Source organism: Euprymna scolopes, chromosome 37 (assembly GCF_053919585.1).
Source record: "Euprymna scolopes isolate OS-2025 chromosome 37, ASM5391958v1, whole genome shotgun sequence".
In the NCBI taxonomy this organism is placed as follows: domain Eukaryota; kingdom Metazoa; phylum Mollusca; class Cephalopoda; order Sepiida; family Sepiolidae; genus Euprymna; species Euprymna scolopes.
The window spans coordinates 72,141,829-72,164,170 of NC_136518.1; the positions used below are offsets into that span (position 1 = coordinate 72,141,829).

At 33.4% G+C, this 22,342-nt stretch overlaps 1 protein-coding gene and 1 non-coding gene across 8 annotated transcripts in view; both read right to left on the minus strand.

Moving 5' to 3' along the window:
• Positions 1-22,342, minus strand: part of LOC145261225 (protein retinal degeneration B-like) — a 633,753-nt gene that overhangs the window by 246,700 nt on the left and 364,711 nt on the right. The window lies entirely within an intron of this gene.
• Trnas-cga (transfer RNA serine (anticodon CGA)) lies at positions 19,762-19,843 on the minus strand. Its single transcript has one exon. It is a non-coding gene; the product is annotated as a tRNA-Ser (tRNA).

Consider the following 22,342-nt stretch of genomic DNA (forward strand, 5'->3'; position numbering starts at 1 on the left):
CAAAAATCATGCCAAACTTATCAACCACAAGGGACGTTCCTAAAGTAATGCCTTCTATTTTTTATTCCGCCTGAATGGATCAGAAGGGATTTATGATGACTGAACATATGCATTCATGACCTGAAAGTTTCATCTCTCTATTGCAGATATTAACAGTGTGAGCCTCTAAGAAAGCAACTCCTGTCATGGACATGTATCAGAAGCAGCAAAGCGTCATTGCATTCTTCCATGCAGAAAAAATTGAACCAATCAATATTCATCGGCGCCTGTTGAACTTCTCTAAAGTTTATGCAATTGATGTCAGCGCAGTTAGGAAATTGCTTTATCGATTTCAGACTAGCGACAGAGATATGAGTGACAAAGTGCGCTTTAGACTTTTACGACCAAGGCATCAAAAGAAGCCGACAAAAGTGCACTGAGAATGGTGGTGACTATGTAGAAAAATAAATTCTGGAGCACGAAAAGGTTGAACGTTTTAATGGTAGCACTCCTGTTATTGTTAGCTCGTTAACTTAAGGTAAAAATAGAAATGAATGGTTTTACTTTTGGAACAACCCTCGTGCAATACCAGATGCAGTGAAGCTGATTCGATCTCTCAACCCACTGATTACAAATAATTAGTCATTTTGAGCTCCATATAAGGTAGATGATTTGCTTGTTCGTCAGGAGAAACTCAGAGTTATGAGTGATAGCAGATGTTTGCTTGAGGCAGTGTCTTTTGGAGACATACAGATTTTAGGATATAAATTATAGTGAAAATCAGAATATGAACAGTATGACTCAGAGGATAGACCCTAATCTCTCAGCCCATTGGCGAACACTCTAACAATTGACCTTTATTCATTAACTTTTTGTTTTATGGAATGCAAACCATTTGTGGATTATTTAATGACCACCAAAATATATATTTACCCTCTTGCCATGATTTAAGACATAAAATCAAACGTGTTTTTGAGAAGCCAACACACTAAAACAAGCACACTCTGCCATACAAATTATGCCTGTGCAGTCTCGCCAGTATTTCCCAGTAGGGGCGCCTCAAGAAGCAATTAACAATAATCTAATCCTTATCAAAGAAAGAAGGTAAAGTTGGGGGGGGGGGCAAAACTCTTAGAATTGAGCATAATCATATTTCAGTCTAACCAAAACAAAACCACGAATGCACGTTGAAATCATCATCATCAGCAGTCCTGCTGTTTTTAACAGCATCGGTGACCATGGCTTTTCAAATTGTACAGCTATAGTAATCTCCGCAAGACAAATAAAGACGGTAGATTCCCGTTGCTATCCGTCTTGATTCGGGGGTGCATCTCCTCCAGTTAGGTCACTGCGCCCCCTGATTCCAACCTGGAAATTTATACGATTCGGTGCAGTACATACAATGCCTAGCCTTCCCAAATGGTCACCAATCTGATACTGGCCAGGATTATCGTTGCTTAACTTTAGTGATCTAGCGAGAACAAGTGTGTCAACGTGATTATGCCGTATTTGAAGCAATTGATCTTAAAATCATCCATTCAACATACATTACAATTTTTCCCAATGCTAGGGGAAGACTGGGGGTTCATACCTTTTCACACGGTATTGGTGCATAAGTAAACAGCAATAGATCCAATAATATTTGAATGAGGCAAGTTTATTCCGTAGCCCATAGGAGTATCTTTTAAGCAAATCACCCCCCCCACACACACACACACAGAATGAGAAATTGTTAACTGCTTCATAGCTGGAATAAGTATATTCCGAAAGAAATGGAAGTGAATTACATTTTTTTTTCAGTGTAAAAAATCGTGCAAGCATAAGAAAAAAAAATCGCTGGTCAGAACAAAATATCGATTTGTAAGCTGCAATGCGATAGCAGTATAAATTCAAGAATCCAACTGAATTAATCACACACACACACACAAATTATAACCAAATCTATAATTGTAGAATCAAGAATACAAACAAGCAAAGACTTTCTTATTTTTAACTAGACTTGACTCAAGAACGATGTGCTGCCAATATATTTCTATTCATATGAAGTTAGGGTTTATATATTTTCATGTATAAGATTCACTCTCAACTGATTAACCGACCATTATGAATTTTGGAACACAGCTTCTCAGTGTAAAAGTGGATATAAAGAAATCCAAAGAATATTCGTGATCTTGCCTATTTCTTGTTAAAGTTAAAAAGTTCCTTTTTTTTTTTTTTTTTAAGTGTCTGGGCAGGAAATATTCCAAATTAACATAATAATTGTATGATTGTTTTTGCACTATGAAACAGATACTGTCAGGAGTTGAACTTTTGTACATGTTGAAAGAAAGAAATGGTAAGATGAATAACATCTTAGAATTAGGAATATAGCCGTGTTTGTCATCTATATATAAGAATAGTTATTATTTAATTATATGTATATTAGTGATGGGACGATTCCAATATTTTTCTTGATTCTTATACAATTACCGATTCTGATTCTTCAAAAAAAAATCTTTAAATATTTTACTATGAAGTTGTTATTTTTTCCGATTACCATAAAAACAAAAAAAAAAAACATGTTAAAATGTGAATATATTTTCTCAAATGTAAAAAAAATACACCTGTTGGAAGGGTGATCTATGGATTTTAGTTTTATTGGTAATTTAAAATCGATAATTATTATTTTATTATTAGTAACAAGAGTGGAAGATTTTGTTTTAAATAAAATTAAATAAAGAAAGAATAAAAGAATCGTCTTTGGCATCGGAAAACAGCCACACATTTTTCGGATTTCGATACCTCCAAAGGTTTAAATTTTTCTGATTGATTGTCCCAACACTAATATATATATATATATATATATATATATATATATAAAATAAATGTATTTAAATTTTAAGATAGACTTTTTCATAATTAAATTTTAACATAAGACATTTATAATTGGATACATGGATATGTTTCATTGAAATTTAAGCAAGCAGCATTTTAAAACAATGCCAAGGTTTAAAAAAAAAAATGATAAATGCTTCGAACATATCCGCAATAAATGAGATTATAAAAATTTGTGCCAGAAAAAAAAAAAGAAAAAAAAAAGAGAAAAGCCAAAATCGAAAGGAAAAAAATTGCATAAATATAAAATGGAGTACACAAACCTGACAAATAACCTAGAAACGAAGACAACAACAATTTCAGGTTGACCATTATCAAACAGAACAATCGCTTAGCAAGATAGAGGAATTGGAGAAAGTACATAGAGAAAATGATAACAGCATCAAAACAAGGTGATTTCATAATTTAAAACAAGGTAACCTTCAGACACAGATCCTCCATGAAAAGTTTTTCTTGAAACTAAATAAAATTTTTCTCGCAATTAATCTACTCAATTTTTCTCGCAATTAATCTACTCAATTTTTCTAGCAATTAATCTACTCAATTTTTCTAGCAATTAATCTACTCAATTTAATTTTTCTAGCAATTAATTTAATATTTCTGGCAATTCATCTACTCAATTCAATTTTCTGATAATTAATCTACTCAGTTTAATATTTTTGGTAATTAATCTACTGAATGCAAGTTTTCTGGCAATTAATCTACTGAATGCAAGTTTTCTGGCAATTAATCTACTGAATGCAAGTTTTCTGGCAATTAATCTACTCAATATAATTTTACTGGTAATAAATTCATTCAATCTTATTTTTCTGGGAATTCATCTACTCAACCTATTTTTTCTGGTAATTCATAAACTCAATGTAATTTTTCTGGTAATTAATCTACCTAATATTTTATTTAAGCAAAGCTTTCAAATTAGAAGATGCCACCAGTCAGAAGGGTACTCTCGGCACCAAAACAAACAAAGTTTAGGTCACTGTTTAGGTGGGTTTCCCCCTGTTTAATGAGGTATGGCGTTGGTTCTGTGCAGTTTTAGGGGGTCTGCTCTTCCAGACTTTGCCTTCTTCATTTTAGAAGAGTTTAGTTTATTGTTAGTCACCTGATCCTGAGAGGGCTGCCCAGGTATTTTTCTCAGGCCATAGTACTCTTTGTCTAGGGTACTAGCTCTTCAATCCCACTTTCTGGCCTTGTGTCACACCATCCCATCGTGGGAGGGATATAAATAATTTCAGATTATAAGATGCCTGGTTTTTTAAGCACTAGAATTAGGAAATTACCATAAATTTAAAGTAGTAAAAATCAGAAATCATTGGTTACCTTTTATTTTGTAGTACTCAATAGCCTTGATGCTGTCAGAGTTAATTAGAAATTACTAAAGCCATAAAAAGCAATCCACATATCGTATTTTCTGATTTTGTATAATAAGACATGAGTATAATATGACTGTGTTTCTGAAGCTAAAAGATGGAGCACAAATTACAGGCATCTCTATTGAATGTGTGACTGTTGGGAAACCATAACTTAAATTTGGTGGACAAGTCAGTATATAATGAAATTTATTTATCTCTATTTATATATAAAACGCACTTTGTGTGTGTACCTGTTTGTGGAGGAATTCGTTCCTTGTGGACTCCAAAACGTCTGGGTTGATTTTTTAAAAATTTCACAGAAATTGTATCTGGGAGTGTTATTAGATAGGTTTATTATCAGAATGCCTCCAATAAGTACGAACAACGATAAGTGAAATAATCTAATTAAATGAAAGAGTCTGATTTTGATCCAAGTTAACATCCTTATACACCCTATCACTAGGTGTATCAGAATTTTTGCAGGAATTTTTGACACCCCTAACACGAAACTGCGAATAAAATATAAAAACTCGTAATTTCGCTTTTAAAAGTGGGGTCTTTATTTTCTTTATGGATTATACTTCCAAAATAAACTATCAAAGTTGTATAAAAAGTAATAGAAATTTTTTTTTTCTTTTAAAAAAAAACAGTAATGAAATTAATTGAATTTTACGAGTTTAGTATTTTTCAATTTTTAAACTTTAAAAATCTATCAAAATTTTTCTATTGATTCTATTTTTACGATATTTTCAGGGTCAATGTGTAATTTTATGCTCTTTTCAATAAACCGAATATAATATTTTAAACAAACGTTTTTTTTTAAATTCACGCCCCCCCCCATTTTGAAATGTCTATTAAAAAGTAAATAATTTACTCACCAAAGTTTTATATATCACACATTGAAGATAAAAGATCAATAAATAATATATTCAAATTTAAAACAACAAAAACAGAATCGTTTTTTTTTTTTTTTAGAAATTTACCTGTAAAGTCCGAAGTTTAAAAACTTTTTTTTTTTAAATCATGTTGTTTTTTTTTTTTTGTTTTTTTAATAAAACTTTGGTCCTTACTCCTTTAATTGAAAAAAAATTAGGGTTTGAATTACATTTTTCGAGTAGTTATCAGGTTAGAAAGACAGGGGGTCGAATTATTCAATATTTTTCATGACGTTTCTGACACACCTAGCCTATCACAAGTGCATTTAAGAAGTTTTATCACCGCACAAGTGGAAGGGTCTGTTGCATAAAATCAACAGTAGCTTCTTTGATAAGACAGGGGCATGTTCTAAAATGAATGTTTCTCTTTAGAACACGACTGAACCATGATACTTAAGTTTAGCATTTTAAAATTTAATTCGAACAATTACATAAAAATTTTATAAACTTAATAGCAGGCTCTCTACAATGCAATATAGACTACAATATACAAAGGATTTTGATGACCAGAAAAGTACTGGAAGGGTGGAATATTAGTTAATCTTCATTCAATCCCAGTCAACGTTGGGTCTCCCTGCTAGTGCAAAATATAGTTGAATTGCAGAAAGGATTGTGAATATTTTTAGTGATCACCGCACAGTAATATATTTTTTATTAGAGATAACTGAATATGGCACTGATTCCACGTGCAATTTTACAAACACGAGGAATTACATAAATCTACAGGGTGGAACGATAAAATTGTCGCCCTAGAAAAGACGATATGATTCCATTTCCGTTTGATAGAAACCGGTTTTCTTTTTTTGTTGCAGACCATCTACTACTTGGCCAATTGTGTACAAATCCCAAGAGCAATAGGAGCCTTCTATCATGTCTTAAAGTGATAGCTCGGAGATGCGCCGCTGTACAACTCATGCTCTTTACCAATCCAAGTTATGACAACAGGACCATTGCCAGCACCTTCAAAATGCATCACTGGATTGCCATGAATAACACGAACTGCCCAGAGTGATGAAAACAAAGTTTCCGGCCACGGTTATGGTTTTTGTTGTGGTTTTAAGTGAGGGCCACATCATGCCACTTTACATCTCCGAAGTCGGCTTGAAAAGTCAACACCAAAGTGTAACTGGATGTGCTGAAGAGTGTGGTGATCCCCTGGTGTAATCAGGTGGCTACTCGCAGACCCTGGGTGTGGCAGCAGGACTCAGCGCAGGCCTATAAGGCCAAAGAAACCCAGGCTTGGCTTCAGAAGGAGTGCTACGACTTTGTTCTCTTCTCTCACTGCCCCCCCCCCTATCCTCCCTCGACCTGTACCAAACATGACCTCCCACAACACCAAAGCAAGTCTGGTCGTCACCATCTGCCGAATATTCTGCCAAGTTCCCACTGTCACTTGTGAAAAAGGCATGCTCCCAGTTTCAGACCTGTATCAAGGCAGTGATTGAGGCTGAAGGCAGATACATTGAATAGATGTCAGGTCTTCTACATAATTAAATTACCTGAATTGATTTTTTTTTCAATAAAAGTTTTAAAATAAAGCTGTAGTGTTGTTTTTATTAGGGCAACAACTTTATCGTTCCACCCTGTATTTAAGCAGAAAAATGAAAAAAAAAAAAAAAAAAAAAAAAATTTTATCTTCAAGATAATAAAAAAAAAACACAAGACAAATGTAATATTCTGAAAGAAAACAAATCATCAATTTAAAATCAATTTAGACAAAAATAAAGTTGTTTTTTTTTTTAATTATTTTAATTCTTAAAATATTAGCAGAACTTGTGGAAACTCCACAGCAACATCTGTCATATGTAATGTATCGCTGTTAGGCATACTGTGGACGTTCAGCATGGATGGAGACCCTGTGATATTATTGTAGCTCTTTTGTTAACAAAAGAGCTACAATACCGTAGAAGTATTTATCTATAATCTGGTTAATGTTATCAGATTGTATCTGGTTATTACGGTTTATCTGCAACATACTTATAGGAGTCTGTAATACATCTCCATTGTATATACACTCAGTGTGGACGGAAATCCTACGATATCACTATACCATCTTTAGACAGAACAGATATTACCTTGGATCCTCGCCAGAAGACCAAGAAAATATATTTTAATTTCACGTATGGCATAAAAGCGACGTAATTTTTATTTTTTTATTTTACATTGCCTCTTCGGTGATTGGGAGATCCTATTTATTAAGAAAGAGGGTAGAAGGTGATCAAAAACTAATTTATTGTTCGTAGTATGTTATCACCTTCTATCCTCTTTTTTTTAATAAATAGGATCTCCCGATCGAATAATTTATAATCTGGAAACCGTGACACACATACGTACGTACGTAGCTTTAAGGTACTGCGGTATTAATATATAGATACTATTTATTTCTAGTAATTAAGACAAAGGCAAAATATTTATCTTCCAAAGCAGAAAATAAATATTTAACGGCTCTAAAATGATCGAATGCCTCTCAATCAGATAATTATTTCACAGCTTATATAAGAAACTGATTACCTACTCTGAATTAAAAAAAATGTTTTATTTAGGGGAAGGGATAGATAGTAATAACTAAGCCTGTAACAACAGCATATTCTTTTCATTGTTTTGACTCGAGTATATATCCGTTAATATCTAATATGTTTTTATATAGACAGATGTGGTTCTTGGTTGATTAAGTGTGTCTAACTGTGTTGGATATATACCCGAGAGTCAAAAGAACGAAAAGAATATTCTGTTGTCACAGCCTTTGTGATAACATACTAAGAACATTAAATTAGCGTATCTAGATACTAATTTATTGTTCGTAGTATGTTATCACCTTCTATGCGCCTTTTTTAATAAATAGGATCTCCCGATCGAATAATTTGTAATCTGGAAACTGTGACATATACGTTAAAGGTAATATGGTATTAATATTAGTGATGGGACGATTCCAATATTTTTCCAGATTCATATACAATTACAGATTGTAATTCTTTATAAATCTCTAAATATTTAACTATAAAATTGTTATGTTGTGCCGATTATTGTAAAAACACATCTTAAATGTGCTTATATTTTCTCAAACATAAAACACACACTTGTGACAGGCTGATCTAGAGAGTGTTGTCTTACTGGAAGTTTAAAAATCAATAAATATTTATTCTTTTATCATTACTACAAGCAGTGGAAGATGTTTTATAAAAACAAAGTACAATTAAAATAGATAATTAAAGGAATCAATTTTGGCATCGGAAAATAGGCTCAAATTTTTCCGAGTCTGATACCGATTTTTCAGATTCCCAATTCTGATTAATCGTCTCAACACAAATTAATATATATAGATTTGTAAAAGGACTAAAAAGATTTTTTTTAAATATAGGGATTAATTTCATAAATTTACTCTGTATATTTTGAGAAAATCTTTTTTTCTTATTAAAATAGACTTAATTATTACAAAATAAATTAATCACTTGCAACACTTCATGTTTTTTTTTTTAGTAATGTGTCACCATTAAACAAAATCATAATAATTAACTAGCAAGACCTGTGGAAATTCCACAGGGGGGCTCGTTCATATGTAATATATTGATGTTGGCATTCTGTAGATGTTCAGCGTAAATGGAGATGCTGATATTATTGCAGATCTTTTGTTAAAGCTGCAAAAATATTTATCTAAGCTAGCATGGACGCCCGGTGTAGCCCGGTCGTAAGGTACACTTAAATATATTTTAATTCTTGCAAATTTTGTATATATTATTAAAGAGTTAACGTGCTATCGATTTTTATATATTATAAAGTTGCAATTTCAGAAATAAAAAAAAAATATATCCATATGACTTGAATCGAAACCAAAACCAAAACTTATGAAGAATAAATAAATATATATATATATATATATAACTTGAGTTTCTTCAACCGAAACCAAAACTTATGAAGAATTCTTGATAAATTTATTTATAAAAAAAAAAAAAAAATAGATGACTTAAGTGCCATCAGCTATCATTGAAACCGAAACCAAAACTTATGGAGAATTCTTGATAAAAATATTTATTACAAGAAATGGAAGTCCATAACAATTAAACGACAGTCATTCTGTGCATGTGTGAGTTTCCTCCTTCATAGGTTCTAAAACGGTTGAGTCTATTCTTTGTGAACTTTACACAAAGGTAATTTATATTTCTAGCAGTGTTCTTAGATATGCTCTGTACAGAAATTCATCCAATAACAAATCCGATCTTAAAAATATTTTTTCTCTTATAGATGAAAAAAAAAAGAATGTTTGAGCTGGATAGTGACAATTGGTATGAAGGGTTGCCCCTACATTGGTCAAAAGGCCAAGAAAAGGGTATTTATTTGCTCCCCCACCGAGCAAATTAGGCACAAGGCCGATTTTTAATGTGAGGAGTGAAGGGGAAATGGGGAGCAACTCCCCGGGGAGTAGGGGAGCTTGATAGTGACAATTGGTATGAAGGGTTGCCCCTACATTGACCAAGGTCTGATATGTGGAGTTACCCCCACATATGGTCTTTGCTTGCAGTATCTGCCAGAACAGATACTACACTTTGAGATATTAAATCCTTTATTCATGTTAAAAATACATTGAACAAAAAACTTAGGCACATGGCCAACTCAAAAGGGGAGATTGTGAGGGTCGTTGGTCATCCTTGTCACTCCAGAACTAAACAAAATCAAAAGTTTCTCCCAGCTAGTATCTTCTTTCACCATAATACCACATTCACCCTTTTCATACTGGGGCACGTCCTACTTAACTACCAATTTTTAAAACATTTTTTATTGACGTGCAAAAACAAAAAAAGATAATAAAAATGGTACAATAATTCATTTGTGTCAAGGGCGGGGGGGTGGGGACAAAAAAAAAAGGTGATTAGTAGGACCCTTCCAACCCTGTCTAGTTGATAGACTGCCCGTTCCACTAGGTTTGTAAAAGGAACCTCGCTTCTGCGGGTCAGTCTCTAAGTGGGGAGGCCCTGCAGATGCTGGTGAATGGAGAAAAAAAAAAAAAAAAAAAAAATTTGTGGGTAAGGAATGGGGGTTAGTTTGTATTTCTTTCTCTCCAAGATGGGTGAAATTTAGAGGAGGGGGTGAAAACAAAAACTGCAAGAAGGATGGGGTGGGGATCTTGGAGACTTCCTAATTGGGGAGGGATGGAACCACACTCAGCTAGCTGAGAGGCTACTTGTTTAATTTTACTTTATGGAACTGCGTGTTCCACACCTAGGCAGGGAACACGTATTCAAATTTGGCTCCTCTTCGTACACACATACTTGCTACATGTATCCATCTTCTGTCAAATGCTGTCGATTTACTGATTTTTTAAATATAACATCTTTGTTCCGTCTGTATTTTCTGTAGCTTTTCCTTTTTTTTTTTTTTTTTTTAATTAAATTGAATTATAAGAATCGCAGATTCGATATAAGTCTTCAATTCGAGATTTGAAGTAAAATTCAATTCAACAAGCTTATTAAAACAAGAAATTTCCTTCAGGACACAGCCATTCATTTCAACTGGAGTGAAATGTTCATTGACCGTCTGGCACATGAAATGCACTAAATTCTTGACCAAATTGAAACTAGGAATTTATTTCAATCTTAAAAATAAATAAATAAAAGATAAATAAATAAAAATTATTTTGCCCCAAAGTCATTTTAAGATTTAAATGTCTTGCTCTTTAGAAAGAGAAAAGGCAGCCTGTGTTTAGAGATTATCTTTTTTCTCTTAATAGAACAAAGAAATAAATGGTAGCTGTTTCAGTTAGAATTTTATCAATTCTAACTCTTGCTCTTTAACAAGAGAGATAATACTGAATCTGTATTAGTATTTATTACTCAGAGTAGGTCAAGGTTTTTTTTTTTTTTTTTTTTTTTTTTTAGATCAACTCTCTTATAATGTCCAACATAAATAGGTACAACTTTGAATATGCTTTGAAAAAAAAAAATGCATTACAGAGAAAGACATTATTACGTATGCCATGCCGAAATTAGTATAAATTCCAAAAATTATGAAAAACGATCCAGTGGAAAAATAATCTTCTATCTTCTTCTATCTATCTTTCTTCTATCTTCTTCTATCTATATATATAAAAGCGAAAATGTGTGTATGTATGTGTGTATGTATGTATGTATGTATGTGTTTGTATGTCTTGCAAAACTTTCCACACAGGTCACGGATTTTTGCCAGATCGGTATCATTTTAAACTTCCAACCTTAGCCCGACAAATATCGAAAAATTGACCTAAAACATAAATTTTTTTCTCCCTGAAATCATCACTTTTTTACGGGGGGGGGGGTCAGCAAAAGCCCTCCTCTCATGACGAATTCGCTTCTCCGCATGAGTCATACGACGTCGTAACGTGATTTACTTAAAATATTTGAAAAAGCGACAATTTTGGCGACGTTGTCTTAGCTCAGTTGCTTAGAGCGCGTCCCCATTATCTAAACGTTTTGGGTTTGAATCGTGGTGTGAGATGTCTTTTTTTTTCTTTTTTTTTTTTTTTCGATTTTTTAAATTTTAATATTGAAGCATTTTGTGTTTTTTGGGGATTTTTATTTTTCACGTTCGTTTTTCTGTTTTTTGGGGGTTTTTTTTTTACTTCGCTTATTCTTAGGTTTTCATTAACACCCCCACCCGACCACACACACCCAAAAACACCCAAGCAACGCCGGGTACCCCCCCCCGCTTTTTCGATTTTTTAAATGTTAATATTGAAACAGGGTTATTTAAGCCATTTTTCACGTGTTTTATTTTTGGAGGGGGGGGATATTTTTCAGATTTTTTTAAAGAAGTTTTAACATTCGTTTTTCTGTTTTCTTTTTTGTTTTTGTTTTTCCGATTTTTACATTTACCATCGTTCGTTTGCCTTACGTTAGTTTTCTTTTTTGTTTTTGTTTTTCCGATTTTTACATTTACCATCGTTCGTTTGCCTTACGTTAGTTTTCTTTTTTGTTTTTGTTTTCGATTTTTTTAAGTTTCAACTCTTTCTTAATATAATATTTAATTTTTATTTAATATTTAAAAATATTTACTTCGCTTATTCTTATGCTTTGATTACCCCCCCCCCCCAACACCTATAAACACCCGGGCATCGCCGAGTACCCCCCCTCCTAGTAATAAATAAAAATAGAATTTTTCAAAGTTGCAATTGCAATTAAATTTGAATGTATGAAATTAGGGAGAGATAACTGATTTCAAGTTTGCCATCTTGCTTATCATCAATAATACTACAATTTTTTTTTTTTTTTTTTTTTTTTTTTTTAAATTAGCATGTCTTCTACTGGTCGATGTTTCCTAAGTTTTGAGATTCATACTAATTTCGATATGACAAGAAAGTATGTAATATTGTTTTTTTCCCTGAAATGCCTTTGTTTGAAAATACATGATTAGGTTGGAAGTAAGTAAAAGTGCACCCAACTACACTATAATGGCCAAATTCGACATTTTTAATATTGAATTTCAAGCCAAACCACTACTTAATTGTCATGTTACAGTAATACATATATCCAAAAATTACGAAAACCAATGGGATTTAAAAAAATTATTAAAGAAAACATTTTTTTAACGAAAATTAGCGAAAATAAAATGTTTGGCTTAAACAAAAAAAAAAAACGGCGCGTTCCAAGGTGATGTAAATAGCATGTAACTATTGCCGATATTTTAAAATAAATTTTGCACTAACAATCATAAATATGAGTTACTTGTAGTGTTAGGAAGATTAATCAGAATCGGAAAAATCGGAAGATTTAGGGGTATCGGAATCGAAAAAATTGATGCCTATTTTCCGATGCAAAACAATTCTTTTAAATGTCTTTTTCTATTTGATTTTGTTTAAACTAAATTCTTCCATTGCCGGTAATAATGATCAAATAATAAATATTTATTGGTTTTAAAATACCAGTAAAACTAAAATCAATAGATCATTCTCTACAAGTGTGTTCTTTATGTTTACAAAAACATCTGCATATTTAACATGTGTTTTTACAAAAATCGGGGGAAATAACAATCTTATAGTTAAATAATTAGATTTATAAACAATCAGAATCAGGAATTTAGCACAGAATCGGTATTTGTATCACAATCGGGAAAAATATGGGAATCGTCCCATTACTAGTTACTTGTTGTGTTTTTAGCATAACTGAGTTACTTCCCTTGTTATGTCACGTGTTCCCAAAGAAATATGGCGAGAGTTTCTTACAATAAAGATTGAAAACTCGTTTTTTTATTTTTTTTTAAATAATGCGCTAATATTCAAGTACTTCTGACATGTCAATTAAGTACATACCATTGCTTTTAGCTGAAATTGACACAAAAAGTTAGCAGATAACATTGTTTTTTTTTTTTAATTGATTTTTTTCGTTTCCCAAATTTCACTATTATAGTGTAGTTGCACCCATAAATTTTAGTCAAACAACAAAATACTCTCTCCAAAAAAAGAATCCGAAGGACGAATTTCTGATTAAAAAAAATAATTATCAAATAGATTTTAATTCTTTAATCTTTAATAAATATAGATGATTGTGCCTTAACTTTAAAACTTAAAAAAAAAAAAATCCTTAATGTTCTGAATAATTCTGTCATATATATGTTTATATATAAATTTTATATACTTTTAAATGAAATAATATAAATAACCAAAAAAGGGGATGATATGAAGTATAATGAATTTATCCAAATTCTATAAAAATACAGTAGTTTTCAGTTATTCCTTGCACAAACAAATTTATTTCTTAAAAAATACGAGGAAGATATTTTTAATAACATAAATAGGTTAGAAACATAATTAATCTAGAGCAAAATACTAGATCTGATATCCGAAACGTTTTTGTTCTTGTTTCTTTTTTTTTTTTTTTTTTTTTTTTACAAGGTGGTGTTTGATCAACACTGCTGGGGAACCATGAGTTAAAAAATTACTATTTTGTTTTGTAATCATCACAATTTTTCATGGCAAACAACATGTTCTTACAATAATATAACAATGCGCATAAATTCGGGCATTCATTGTAAAAATATTAACTGATTTACAAGCAAACAAGTTTTTCAATGATTTAGAGATGGAGTTTGTTTTTACTATAATTTTAAAACTTAGGTTCTGGTCACAGGTGTGGAGGTAATAAGTACTAACACTACTAATATGGTTTTAGGTTGACTTTAATTTTTTTTAGAGGTGGATCTTGTAGTTTGCTTCAAACATTGTGCATAGCATGTATGGAATTGTGTTTGAAGGCTATGACATTGTATTCTTGTAGAAAAACATCGTTGGGTATGAGACCAGATAAAAAAAAAAAAATTTTTAAATGACAATATTGAAAGCTTTCAGTAATTTTAAATTATGAAATATTTATTTACCAACATAATATGTCGAACCAAGATGGCATTGTGGTGTTAAGTTCTCAAACTAAGAAAGGGGGAAGAAAAAGAAAAAAAGAAATATGTGTGGAGGTGCACATATACCAGAAGCCAGAAACAGCAGTTTCACAATCAAACAGGTTCGCATATGCTGAAAAGTTGGTGTTTGTTATTTCTAAATACTATAATATTTATCAGTAATAATGATATTATTATTATGCGTTTCATAATCGTTTATTTATGTGCACATGCACATTATCTTTCCTTCTGTATTGTTTAGTAACAATATCTAAGGGAAATAACTACTATGGCACATTTTACCCTTAAGTAGAGTTATTTCCCCTGAGTAGTATTCTATGCATGTTTTTTGTTGTTTAATTTTGTAACTGTATTTGTTATTTAACTTTCTCATTGATTATATAAAAAATTCAGAATAGTGTAATGCAATAAATCTACTGGTATGGACATCCAGTGATTATTAGTCTTACAAAATACTATTGACTGTAATATTTTATAAAGACAATCCCAGCTAAATAAAAAAAATTGCTCAATATACAAGATAGAACAAATAAATAATAAAATTTAAATTCTATGACGTGAAATGGTTGAGTTTCAAATCTAGAATTTTTATTATATGCACGACAAAGAAAGCAATTCAAAAAGTACAATTCAAAAATTTTTGACTTGTACTTTTTGAATTGCTTTTAATAAAAATTCTAGATTTGAAACTTAACATTTCACGTCATAGAATTTAAATTATTAATTTTATTATATATATATATATATATATATATATATATATATATATATATATATATATATATTCTAATTTAACAAAACCATGTGAACTTGTACGACTGCAAAGCTGCTGTTTCCAGCTTCCAATATGAACACAGCTTTACTGAGTGTTTTTTTTTTAAAAAAAACTCTTGCATTGGTCTCTTCAGCCATAAACAGTTCTAGTTCCAGCTAAACACAATCGGAACAACCTGACTAAGGATAATTCATCCAACAGAGGCCTAATAACAATAGCACCGAGATGTAGGGGAGAGCGACACTCCTTTCCTTGGAGGACTCTACTTATCTTTGATCGTCACCTAATAAAGTTAAGTGTTTAAGGCAGGGCTAATCAAGGTACAATTTTTTTTTAGTATTTATTGCCAAGAATTGAACCCTAGACTTCAAATCCATTAGTAAACATTAACCATCATGCTAAATGGACCAGTTATTTGTAGCCCAAAAATTTAAAACAAACAAAAAAAAAACTTTATTCATAGAAATCCTCAGGCAGGAGTCGAGTAACAAATAAAAATGCAGGGTGGAACAATAAAAGTGTCGCCCTAAAGAAAACAGCTTTATTTTAATACTTTTATTGAGAAAAAAAAAAATTCAGATAACTTGATTATGTAGTAGAGTAAGATTTATTCAATGTAGCTGCCTTCAACCGCTATCACCACCTCGATATCGCAGATGGCAGCAATCAGGCTGGCTTTGGTGTTGTGGGAGGTCATGTTGGTGATGTTCTCAAATTTTGACCAAACAAAGTAGTCCAGCGGATTCAGATCGGGGGAGAATGGAGGCCAATGGGAGAAGGGTACAAAGTCATAGCACTCCTTCTGAAGCCAAGCCTGCGTCCGTTTGGATGTGAGCCGACACAGTTCTGCTGCAACACCCAGAGTTTGCCAGTGGCCACCTGATTGCACCAGGGGATCACCACACTCTTCAGCACATTCAGGTGCACTGGTGTTGATTTCAAGCCGACTTTGAAGATGTGAGGCAACATGTGCGCCTCACTTGAAACCACACCAAAGACTTTAACCATGGCTGGAAACTTTATTTTCATCATTCTGGGCAATTCATGGCAATCAAGCAATGCATTTTGAGTGTGCTGGCAATGGTCCTGTTGCCATAACTTAGATCAGTAGAGAGCAGAAGTTGTACAGTGGTGCATCTCTGATCTTGCTTGTTGAACATTGTTTAACTTTCAGATATGATAGAAAACTCATATTGCTCTTGGGATTTGTACACAACTGGCCAACTAGTAGATAGTCTGCAACAAAAAAGAAAACCGGTTTTCATCAAACAGAAATGGAATCATGTCGTCTTTCCCAGGGCGACAATTTTATCCTTCCACCTTGTATTTTTCATCCGTTGATCAAGCTCTAATCTATTTAAAAGTTACACTTTTTCTGGAGGTTGAAGGCTCATTCCTCAGTGTGGGCGACACTCAAATGACTTGAGAATTACTTAGAACGTTCTTGGCTGATAGAACAAGAACATGCAATGAGTAGAAGTTTCTGTTCCAAATTTCATGCCGATTCCCAAACTTGGGAATCGGCATGAAATTTGGAACAGAAACTTCTACTCATTGCATGTTCTTGTTCTATCAGCCAAGAACGTTCTAAGTAATTCTCAAGTCATTTGAGTGTCGTCCACACTGAGGAATGAGCCTTCAACCTCCAGAAAAAGTGTAACTTTTAAATAAATTTTACCAAGTACTTTATCCACTACGCCACGGGTCCTTTTGAAAATGATGAGAACAGTAATCCAAATAATTTAAATACAAATATCAATCCTCATCTAAAAAGTCCAGACATGATTCAGTGTTAAAATACAAAGGTGCAACTACTTTCACCGCTGATCAAGCCAAACTCTTTATTATGTATAAGATAAAAGATAAAACAATAAAATTAAATCCAAAAAACAAGAAATACAAATGTAAAACAGCTTCCGCAAAGATGATGCAGGTTTTCTGAAAGCGTAACCTCACCAACAGAGTGTGTGCTAATACGCTTATTTCGTTGCAATTAGCATTACGCTAAGTTGGTGTTGTCTATCAATCCCATGCCTATCATGTTATGCGTATATAAAATTTCTCAGTTATGAACCTAGACATTAGAAAGAAATGAAAAGAGATATTTATGAACGCTGTGCTTGATTTTCCTGAAGAACAAGCACCAGCTACTAAGCATTTCAACCAATCAAAATAAAGATCTGAACACAATCCTGCATACAGGAAAAAAAAAAAAGACCAGTTATACGATCTATTAATTTCCCTGGAATTTAGTACAAGAATAACCCACATTCTACATCTTATTCCATTCGTATCTTATTTTAGAACTAGAAGGATAATTAATCATATTTCTGTAACATTTTTTTTTAGAGATATCTGTAGTTAGCAATAAAGATAAGTTCTTTTTTTTTTAATATGTTCAAATTCGATCCTCTGTTCAAACTCAAGAGACAATGGACATCCCTGTAAGGGTAGCTGCATGTGTGATTGTGAGGCAAAGGTTGCGCAATCCTTAACCACACTTCTCCTGAATCAGCACTGCTTGGGTATCTTATTGAACCTGAGAATCTTTCTGTTGAACCCAGGAATCTGCATGGAGGTTGGAACAGAATCTTTTATTTACTTGATGGGAGTGGCATGCTATCGTTTCATCAGCCATGACTGGATAGAAGTCCGAAGTAATTCAAGACATACCTGAAATTTGGAGGCTACATCGACCGAAACGTTGTTAAAATAACTGGATAGAAGTCCTAAGTAATTTAAGATATACCTGAAATTTGGAGGTTTCATCGACCGAAACGTTAAAATAACTGGATAGAAGTTCTAAATAATTTGAAGCTGTACTTTTGAGTGTTGCCGGCATTGAAGAATGTAACCTTCAACCTCCAGAAAGGTGTAATTTTACAATTGAATTTTATTAAGTACTTTATCCACTATGTCATGGTCCTTGCGGATTACTTTATCAACTTTGCATAAGAGCTTGTGGCATAGTTCAATCCTCAGTATAGGTGATACTTTGAATGCATTTACCTAAGATAGGTAAAATTAATTCTCCGAACAGAACTGTTCTGCACCACTTTTACGTGCCTTTAAAAAGATTAAAATCAAAATATAATTTTAGTGAATGATTTTAAACCTAATGCCTAAAATATTTATTTCAATTTTGATAACCTAATTCATAACCTAATTTTAAATTGAGAAAATATCTACAATTTCAGCAGAAATTGAAATATTCCATGGCAGGTTAAATTAATTCCCTACACAGAATGTATTCGCACCACTTTTATGACCTAGTATGAAGATCAAAATCAAGATGTAATGCAACTAAACCTTACGTCTAGAATCCTTATTTCAATTTGCATTAAAATCCATCACATGATTTTGATTCTCGAAAATATAAAAAATTTAAAGTTCAACTTAAACTAGAAGAGATTGAAAATTCATGGAATCGTACTAAGTTGGTGTCTAACCACGATGGATCAAATTTAATGTAAATCTGAAATATTTGAATTTTTGGTGCCTTTTAGGAATAGGCATCCATAGATTTGCAGTTATATGAAGTAGTCATAATATAAGTACTTCTGACTACAAATGGAGAAAGCCAAATCAACTGGTGCTATTAGATCAGGCTGTCTGAAGATATTGGCTTCCCGAGATGAAATGCACCTATAGCAAGATCCCTGGCGATACCAGATGGTCTTGATTTGAAAATAGAGGAAGAGAAAGTAGGAGAGGGAGTGTGATATTTGATCAAGAAAAAAGAAGGAAATAGTAGATAATAATTGTTCTTTAAGCGGTTTTAATTTCCATTTTGTACTTATGTAGTGATAAGAAGAGGCAAAAATGTCCATAAAAAATAAGATATTACAATGGGGAAAAAAATATGATAATGAGATTCTTGAGTTTGGCAGAAAAACAATACAGGATCGTTTTCTGGTTGAGTTTAGAAAGAACAATTCAAATATTATGAAAAAAATGACTTGGGTTCAAAATGTTTGCTTTGGTGTCTGGGAGATGTTGCCATTCCGGTCCACCTGTTATATTTAACTACCAGGACACCAAGCCACTGATAAGTTGGTTGGACAGATAGATAAATAAAATTGCACCTGGGGAGAAATATGGTCACGAAAGAGAGGGAGGAGGTTCACAAGAAAAGAGAAATGTAGAATAATCAAAAGAACTGTGTTAGTCAATAACACACAACAACAATAACAATAATAATAATAGCAGCAACACTTACCAAGGGTCCAGCTTATGCACAAGACAGACATCAGATTGAGCTGGACTGAGGGCTTGTATTTATGTACAAGCATATCCAATCAGGTGATTCAGCCAATCACAATCCAAGGAATAGACTGGCCCATGTGTACACAATGGAATCTCCCATTGTGCCATAAATAGTTCTCCTCTTTCATGAGAAGTAACTTTAGTCTTGGTCAAGTTATCCACAACTTGAACGCTGACCGAAAGTCCACTACACAATCCAACATGGCGCTACGAACAGGATCCGAACCTGTGCGGGTATAACCCATTGGATTTCGAATCCAACGCCTTAACCACTGGGCCATCGCAGCATCGACAATACCGAATCAGGGTTAACGGATCCGGAAGGATCACACTTAGGAACCGCCGTTTCCTCAGAAAATGCGAACTTAAGCCTGCACCAACCCCAATACCTAGTGTGCAGCACTAGGACCAACAATTCCCTCAAGCGATACTACATTCTTGCATCTCCCACTATCTCCCTGTAATAGCACATACACAGCAACCAAACCCCAACAACAAACCACACATATATCCCCACACTTTCGATCAAGGATTCCCCGAGCTCTTTCTAGGTTACTACCACACAACAAACTAGGCCTAAAAGAGAGATACACCTCTCACACAACCCAGCCTACTCGTGGGGGGGGGAAGAGGGGAGATGTAGAATAATCAAAAGAACTGTGTTAGTCAATAACACACAACAACAATAACAATAATAATAATAGCAGCAACACTTACCAAGGGTCCAGCTTATGCACAAGACAGACATCAGATTGAGCTGGACTGAGGGCTTGTATTTATGTACAAGCATATCCAATCAGGTGATTCAGCCAATCACAATCCAAGGAATAGACTGGCCCATGTGTGCACAATGGAATCTCCCATTGTGCCATAAATAGTTCTCCTCTTTCATGAGAAGTAACTTTAGTCTTGGTCAAGTTATCCACAACTTGAACGCTGACCGAAAGTCCACTACACAATCCAACAAGAAAATGAAGGGAATGTAGAGTGGGGAGATGGAGAGAGAAGTTCACGAGAGAACAAAAAGAATATAAGATAATGGGATAGAGAAAAAAAGAGGTTCAGAGGAAAAAAAGAAAAGCAATCTTCAATGTGACAGAGCGGGGAAGAGGCCAGTTTTATAAAAACGATTGGCTTTTTAGAATTAGGGTCTTTTTACTGGCTGGCATCGAGACGTCCACATCGCTCTCACCCCGCCTGAGGTGGGGGCGGGGGGGTGAAACCCTCATAAGAGCTAAGCTGAAAAGCTCTTGTCCTTAGCTGGGAAATTAACTAGATGAACTTAAGTTATACAACCTGCATCACGAAGCTCGGATCAAAGAACTCGACTTTAAACAAGTGTAAAATGATTTATAAATAATTATTTTGTTTGGTTTTTACGAAAATGAACCAGAGTTTTTCTTTGTTTCTCGATTGCCGGCCTGAATGAAGATGCAGTTTATTTCAGGTATGCCCTGACGCCAGATGATGAAAGAGAGAGACTGGATCCAGCACAAAGCCAGAGTGATGGCCGAAATCGACAATATTGCCACACGGACTTAGGGTCATGCACATTTCGCATGCCATGAGCAACAGAGATATTTTCCAGTGACCAGAGAGAGTCTGGTCACGCTTGAGGGGTCCACCACTAGACAATTAAGAATGTAGCCCTGCTGGGTTGCATCTATGGTCCTGCGAGCCGGGAGCGATGAACACGACCAAGAGTACATCACAAGTATGCTCCCCGTGAACCAGGTTAGCAACGGATGCAGCCTGGTCCCCGGACAACAAAGGGGGTTAGGGTTATATACCTAACATTGATGGTTTTTATTTTGCACTTCCTTTTGCAAAACTTGATTATGTTCTGCAACCCCCCCCTTCCTTTTTTCCATTTCCCCCTTCTCTTTCTATCTCCCCCCCCATTTCCTGACTGGATTCTTAACTTCAAATGTACCAAACATTAATACTGTAACCCTTTTCCCTCTCTCATTGCAAAACTCATGTTCTCCAGGGCAGGGAACAAAAATGATAAAAATTCACTATAAAACAACCAAACACGACAAACTAGCGCTTGAAGATGCAAAAAGCTTGAAAAATAAAAACCTCTACAAAATAACTGGATGCAACATGAATACTAGTGTTGGGACGATTCCTAATTTTTATACGATTCCGATTCCAGGAAAATATTGATTAACGATTCCGATTCCTAGGGAATGGTAGTTTTATACTTATGGTCGGTAGTTCCCAAATATGTTCCCTAACTTTGGAAGAGATATTTTATGTCTACACCGTCGTGTTTTGGCTTAAATAAAATCATTATATAGTAAACTAAACGGAAAAATTAGCAAAATTTATTTTAGAGAAAATTTATTTTACTTAATTGGAATACAGAAAAAAAAACCCAAAGAAAATAGAATTTATCCTTCAGAGCAAAAACAAATAAAATAGAATTTATATAACAGAACAAAAACAAGAAAATTAGAGAATAAATTAACACGATTCATTATTTTGGTCCTCATAATTAACAGATTTAATGAATTAAATAAAAAAAATATAGCGGAAGAGAAAGAAAATATATACTAATTAAATATAAAAAAGATAAATATTTAATTTAATAATTTATAAATGAACGTGCGTAATGAAAAAAACAATATACCACGTGACATGGCGCTGTAGATACAAAATAACCCTTCCAAAGTTAACGACCATATTTGAGAAATACCATTAATCGAAAGTTTTTGTGTTTTATACCAAAAGGTAGGTATAGCAAAAAGTTACAATTAAAGGAATTTCAAAAATGATTTTTT